The 7,654-nt window shown below is 43.1% G+C and overlaps 1 long non-coding RNA gene across 3 annotated transcripts; it reads right to left on the bottom strand.

The window, feature by feature from the left end:
• Nucleotides 1-3,442: 3,442 nt before the first annotated feature.
• Nucleotides 3,443-6,932, bottom strand: LOC127921674 (uncharacterized). 3 transcript variants are annotated; one of them, XR_008109252.1, is made up of 7 exons: nt 6,874-6,932; nt 6,041-6,187; nt 5,747-5,893; nt 5,502-5,697; nt 4,914-5,158; nt 4,326-4,815; nt 3,443-3,982 (listed from the first exon to the last, which is right to left on the bottom strand). It is a non-coding gene; the product is annotated as an uncharacterized LOC127921674 (long non-coding RNA). The 3 variants fall into 3 exon arrangements; XR_008109254.1 differs by lacking the exons at nt 5,502-5,697; nt 6,874-6,932 and adding an exon at nt 5,208-5,256 and having other exon boundaries at nt 5,796-5,893; nt 6,041-6,350; XR_008109253.1 differs by lacking the exons at nt 5,502-5,697; nt 6,874-6,932 and having other exon boundaries at nt 4,326-4,962; nt 5,796-5,893; nt 6,041-6,350.
• Nucleotides 6,933-7,654: the final 722 nt, after the last annotated feature.

The following is a 7,654-nucleotide window of genomic DNA, read 5'->3' on the forward strand; positions in this document are numbered from 1 at the left end:
AAGATGGGTAGCCCAACACAGACTGGATTTTGTCCCTAGTTGGGATGATCTATAATTAAGATGGGTAGCCCAACAGACTGGATTTGTCCCTAGTTGGGATGATCTATAATTAAGATGGGTAGCCCAACACAGACTGGATTTTGTCCCTAGTTGGGATGATCTATAATTAAGATGGGTAGCCCAACAGACTGGATTTGTCCCTAGTTGGGATGATCTATAATTAAGATGGGTAGCCCAACAGACTGGATTTTGTCCCTAGTTGGGATGATCTATAATAAGATGGGTTGCCCAACACCAGACTGGATTTGTCCCTAGTTGGGATGATCTATAATTAAGATGGGTAGCCCAACACAGACTGGATTTTGTCCCTAGTTGGGATGATCTATAATTAAGATGGGTAGCCCAACACAGACTGGATTTTGTCCCTAGTTGGGATGATCTATAATTAAGATGGGTAGCCCAACACAGACTGGATTTGTCCCTAGTTGGGATGATCTATAATTAAGATGGGTAGCCCAACAGACTGGATTTGTCCCTAGTTGGGATGATCTATAATTAAGATGGGTAGCCCAACAGACTGGATTTTGTCCCTAGTTGGGATGATCTATAATTAAGATGGGTAGCCCAACACAGACTGGATTTTGTCCCTAGTTGGGATGATCTATAATTAAGATGGGTAGCCCAACACAGACTGGATTTGTCCCTAGTTGGGATGATCTATAATTAAGATGGGTAGCCCAACACAGACTGGATTTTGTCCTAGTTGGGATGATCTATAATTAAGATGGGTAGCCCAACACAGACTGGATTTGTCCCTAGTTGGGATGATCTATAATTAAGATGGGTAGCCCAACACAGACTGGATTTGTCCCTAGTTGGGATGATCTATAATTAAGATGGGTAGCCCACACAGACTGGATTTGTCCCTAGTTGGGATGATCTATAATTAAGATGGGTAGCCCAACACAGACTGGATTTGTCCCTAGTTGGGATGATCTATAATTAAGATGGGTAGCCCAACACAGACTGGATTTTGTCCCTAGTTGGGATGATCTATAATTAAGATGGGTAGCCCAACACAGACTGGATTTGTCCCTAGTTGGGATGATCTATAATTAAGATGGGTAGCCCAACACAGACTGGATTTGTCCCTAGTTGGGATGATCTATAATTAAGATGGGTAGCCCAACAGACTGGATTTGTCCCTAGTTGGGATGATCTATAATTAAGATGGGTAGCCCAACACAGACTGGATTTGTCCCTAGTTGGGATGATCTATAATTAAGATGGGTAGCCCAACACAGACTGGATTTTGTCCCTAGTTGGGATGATCTATAATTAAGATGGGTAGCCCAACAGACTGGATTTTGTCCCTAGTTGGGATGATCTATAATTAAGATGGGTAGCCCAACACAGACTGGATTTGTCCCTAGTTGGGATGATCTATAATTAAGATGGGTAGCCCAACAGACTGGATTTGTCCCTAGTTGGGATGATCTATAATTAAGATGGGTAGCCCAACACAGACTGGATTTGTCCCTAGTTGGGATGATCTATAATTAAGATGGGTAGCCCAACAGACTGGATTTGTCCCTAGTTGGGATGATCTATAATTAAGATGGGTAGCCCAACACAGACTGGATTTGTCCCTAGTTGGGATGATCTATAATTAAGATGGGTAGCCCAACACAGACTGGATTTGTCCCTAGTTGGGATGATCTATAATTAAGATGGGTAGCCCAACACAGACTGGATTTGTCCCTAGTTGGGATGATCTATAATTAAGATGGGTAGCCCAACACAGACTGGATTTGTCCCTAGTTGGGATGATCTATAATTAAGATGGGTAGCCCAACACAGACTGGATTTGTCCCTAGTTGGGATGATCTATAATTAAGATGGGTAGCCCAACACAGACTGGATTTTGTCCCTAGTTGGGATGATCTATAATTAAGATGGGTAGCCCAACACAGACTGGATTTTGTCCCTAGTTGGGATGATCTATAATTAAGATGGGTAGCCCAACACAGACTGGATTTTGTCCCTAGTTGGGATGATCTATAATTAAGATGGGTAGCCCAACACAGACTGGATTTTGTCCCTAGTTGGGATGATCTATAATTAAGATGGGTAGCCCAACAGACTGGATTTGTCCCCATGATCTTTAAGACGAGCCATGGAAAATCAGAGACGGACAAATGGACAGACCTGGAGATCTGTCTGTCTGTCTGTCTGTCTGTCTGTCTGTCTGTCTGTCTGTCTGTCTGTCTGTCTGTCTGTCTGTCTGTCTGTCTGTCTGTCTGTCTGTCTGTCTGTCTGTCTGTACACAGCTCCTGTGCTCTCAACATCTGCAATATAAACTATCTATTGCAATGCAAGACAACACAAAGCAACACAACAGAAAGCATCACAACACGATGCAACACAACACAAAGCAACACAACACAAAGCAACACAACACAACACAACACGATGCAACACAACACAAAGCAACACAAAGCAACACAACACAACACAAAGCAACACAACACAACACAAAGCAACACAACACAAAGCAACACAACACAAAGCAACACAAAGCAACACAACACAACACAAACACAACACAACACAAAGCAACACAACACACAACACAACACAACACAACACAAAGCAACACAACACAAAGCAACACAACACAACACAAAGCAACACAACACAACACAACACAAAGCAACACAACATGTCGCAGTGCAAAACACAACACAACATAAAGTGGATCTGTAGTGAGAGGCTGTGGAATTCTATTTAACCAAACAGAAACAGTTCAAAGGACTGGGGCTTCATTTAAAAACAACAAGATGTTTTCATTCACTAAACCTGTTGCTCATTGTTCTCTTACATACCACAGCACACACCCACACTGTTTTACAACAGACACACACACACAGTCACAGAAAACATCACACATCATGAAGTATCATCGCTACAGATTCTAGACCAAACATAGTGATTCAAGCTCTTTCAAGCTTTCAATTGAAGGTGCCTATTGAAAATACACAAAGGTGCTCTTAGAAACTGAGGGAGGCGGAAAGGAGAGCTATGAAGCAATACAAACAACTCAAGTCAGGTCCGTCTGCTACAGCTGCATTACTGCTCTCAACTACGGTTAGTGTGAACATGATTCTATTGAGAGTGAGTGAAGAGGAAGACGTCTACCTAGCATTTAGTACAAAACTAGATCCCTTCCTCAATGGGAGACGTCTACCTACCATTTAGTACAAAACTAGATCCCTTCCTCAGTGGGAGACGTCTACCTAGCATTTAGTACAAAACTAGATCCCTTCCTCAGTGGGAGACGTCTACCTACCATTTAGTACAAAACTAAATCCCTTCCTCAGTGGGAGACGTCTACCTAGCATTTAGTACAAAACTAGATCCCTTCCTCAGTGGGAGACGTCTACCTAGCATTTAGTACAAAACTAGATCCCTTCCTCAATGGGAGACGTCTACCTACCATTTAGTACAAAACTAGATCCCTTCCTCAGTGGGAGACGTCTACCTAGCATTTAGTACAAAACTAGATCCCTTCCTCAGTGGGAGACGTCTACCTACCATTTAGTACAAAACTAGATCCCTTCCTCAGTGGAATACGTCTACCTACCATTTAGTACAAAACTAGATCCCTTCCTCAGTGGAATACGTCTACCTACCATTTAGTACAAAACTAGATCCCTTCCTCAATGGAATACGTCTACCTACCATTTAGTACAAAACTAGATCCCTTCCTCAGTGGGAGACGTCTACCTACCATTTAGTACAAAACTAGATCCCTTCCTCAGTGGGAGACGTCTACCTACCATTTAGTACAAAACTAAATCCCTTCCTCAGTGGGAGACGTCTACCTAGCATTTAGTACAAAACTAGATCCCTTCCTCAGTGGGAGACGTCTACCTACCATTTAGTACAAAACTAGATCCCTTCCTCAATGGGAGACGTCTACCTACCATTTAGTACAAAACTAGATCCCTTCCTCAGTGGGAGACGTCTACCTACCATTTAGTACAAAACTAGATCCCTTCCTCAGTGGGAGACGTCTACCTACCATTTAGTACAAAACTAGATCCCTTCCTCAGTGGAATACGTCTACCTACCATTTAGTACAAAACTAGATCCCTTCCTCAGTGGAATACGTCTACCTACCATTTAGTACAAAACTAGATCCCTTCCTCAATGGAAGACGTCTACCTACCATTTAGTACAAAACTAGATCCCTTCCTCAGTGGGAGACGTCTACCTACCATTTAGTACAAAACTAGATCCCTTCCTCAGTGGGAGACGTCTACCTACCATTTAGTACAAAACTAGATCCCTTCCTCAGTGGAATACGTCTACCTACCATTTAGTACAAAACTAGATCCCTTCCTCAGTGGGAGACGTCTACCTACCATTTAGTACAAAACTAGATCCCTTCCTCAGTGGGAGACGTCTACCTACCATTTAGTACAAAACTAGATCCCTTCCTCAGTGGGAGACGTCTACCTACCATTTAGTACAAAACTAGATCCCTTCCTCAGTGGGAGACGTCTACCTACCATTTAGTACAAAACTAGATCCCTTCCTCAGTGGGAGACGTCTACCTACCATTTAGTACAAAACTAGATCCCTTCCTCAATGGAATACGTCTACCTACCATTTAGTACAAAACTAGATCCCTTCCTCAGTGGGAGACGTCTACCTACCATTTAGTACAAAACTAGATCCCTTCCTCAGTGGGAGACGTCTACCTACCATTTAGTACAAAACTAGATCCCTTCCTCAATGGGAGACGTCTACCTACCATTTAGTACAAAACTAGATCCCTTCCTCAATGGGAGACGTCTACCTACCATTTAGTACAAAACTAGATCCCTTCCTCAATGGAATACGTCTACCTACCATTTAGTACAAAACTAGATCCCTTCCTCAGTGGAATACGTCTACCTACCATTTAGTACAAAACTAGATCCCTTCCTCAGTGGGAGACGTCTACCTACCATTTAGTACAAAACTAGATCCCTTCCTCAGTGGGAGACGTCTACCTACCATTTAGTACAAAACTAGATCCCTTCCTCAGTGGGAGACGTCTACCTACCATTTAGTACAAAACTAGATCCCTTCCTCAATGGGAGACGTCTACCTACCATTTAGTACAAAACTAGATCCCTTCCTCAGTGGGAGACGTCTACCTACCATTTAGTACAAAACTAGATCCCTTCCTCAGTGGAATACGTCTACCTACCATTTAGTACAAAACTAGATCCCTTCCTCAGTGGAATACGTCTACCTACCATTTAGTACAAAACTAGATCCCTTCCTCAGTGGGTGACGTCTACCTACCATTTAGTACAAAACTAGATCCCTTCCTCAGTGGGAGACGTCTACCTACCATTTAGTACAAAACTAGATCCCTTCCTCAATGGGAGACGTCTACCTACCATTTAGTACAAAACTAGATCCCTTCCTCAATGGAAGACGTCTACCTACCATTTAGTACAAAACTAGATCCCTTCCTCAGTGGAATACGTCTACCTACCATTTAGTACAAAACTAGATCCCTTCCTCAGTGGGAGACGTCTACCTACCATTTAGTACAAAACTAGATCCCTTCCTCAGTGGGAGACGTCTACCTACCATTTAGTACAAAACTAGATCCCTTCCTCAATGGGAGACGTCTACCTACCATTTAGTACAAAACTAGATCCCTTCCTCAATGGGATACGTCTACCTACCATTTAGTACAAAACTAGATCCCTTCCTCAATGGAATACGTCTACCTACCATTTAGTACAAAACTAGATCCCTTCCTCAATGGAATACGTCTACCTACCATTTAGTACAAAACTAGATCCCTTCCTCAGTGGGAGACGTCTACCTACCATTTAGTACAAAACTAGATCCCTTCCTCAGTGGGAGACGTCTACCTACCATTTAGTACAAAACTAGATCCCTTCCTCAGTGGGAGACGTCTACCTACCATTTAGTACAAAACTAAATCCCTTCCTCAATGGGAGACGTCTACCTACCATTTAGTACAAAACTAGATCCCTTCCTCAATGGAATACGTCTACCTACCATTTAGTACAAAACTAGATCCCTTCCTCAGTGGGAGACGTCTACCTACCATTTAGTACAAAACTAGATCCCTTCCTCAATGGGAGACGTCTACCTACCATTTAGTACAAAACTAGATCCCTTCCTCAGTGGGAGACGTCTACCTACCATTTAGTACAAAACTAGATCCCTTCCTCAGTGGGAGACGTCTACCTACCATTTAGTACAAAACTAGATCCCTTCCTCAGTGGGAGACGTCTACCTACCATTTAGTACAAAACTAGATCCCTTCCTCAGTGGAAGACGTCTACCTACCATTTAGTACAAAACTAAATCCCTTCCTCAGTGGGAGACGTCTACCTACCATTTAGTACAAAACTAAATCCCTTCCTCAGTGGGAGACGTCTACCTACCATTTAGTACAAAACTAGATCCCTTCCTCAGTGGGAGACGTCTACCTACCATTTAGTACAAAACTAGATCCCTTCCTCAGTGGGAGACGTCTACCTACCATTTAGTACAAAACTAGATCCCTTCCTCAGTGGGAGACGTCTACCTACCATTTAGTACAAAACTAGATCCCTTCCTCAGTGGGAGACGTCTACCTACCATTTAGTACAAAACTAGATCCCTTCCTCAGTGGGAGACGTCTACCTACCATTTAGTACAAAACTAGATCCCTTCCTCAGTGGGAGACGTCTACCTACCATTTAGTACAAAACTAGATCCCTTCCTCAGTGGGAGACGTCTACCTACCATTTAGTACAAAACTAGATCCCTTCCTCAGTGGGAGACGTCTACCTAGCATTTAGTACAAAACTAGATCCCTTCCTCAGTGGGAGACGTCTACCTACCATTTAGTACAAAACTAGATCCCTTCCTTAGTGGAAGACGTCTACCTGTCAACCTAGCTTTCATTGAACAATCCACAAGACATGGCAATAGCTTAGCTCTAGGACAGAAATAAATACATGTTAAAATGAGTGTTTATGAAAATGTATCACTGAAACACATTGAACTTCTGGAATGAACTCCCCGGTTGGTATGATATATCAGGCAAATAACATCTTTCTTCTTCCATTTTCTTCTCTTGCTCTTTCTTCCCTTTTCAATTCTATCTATATTCATGCTCTTGTATTGGGAGGGATGGGTTCTCCCATCTCATAGCCCTCTGGGTGCTGGGGAACTTGAAATGTACACACACACACACACACACACAACCACATGCTCGTACACACATGCTCTCTCACACACACACACTGGGACCATGCTCCCACCCATCCAGGACATCTACTTGAAACAGTGCCTGAGGAAGGCCTGCAGCATCGTCACGGACCCCCCTCCCTTTGGACAACTGAGACATGGATTGTCTATGTTTGCCATTCAATGGGTGAATGGACAAGACAAAATATCTAAGTGCCTTTGAACGGTGTATGGTAGTAGGTGCCAGGCGCACCGGTTTGAGTGTGTCACAAACGGGTTTTTCACACTCAACAGTTTCCTGTGTGTATCAAGAATGGTTCACCACCCAAAGGACATCCAGCCAACTTGACACAACTGTGGACCAGCATCCCTGTGGAAC

This window comes from Oncorhynchus keta, unplaced genomic scaffold (assembly GCF_023373465.1).
Source record: "Oncorhynchus keta strain PuntledgeMale-10-30-2019 unplaced genomic scaffold, Oket_V2 Un_contig_23053_pilon_pilon, whole genome shotgun sequence".
Lineage (NCBI taxonomy): Eukaryota > Metazoa > Chordata > Actinopteri > Salmoniformes > Salmonidae > Oncorhynchus > Oncorhynchus keta.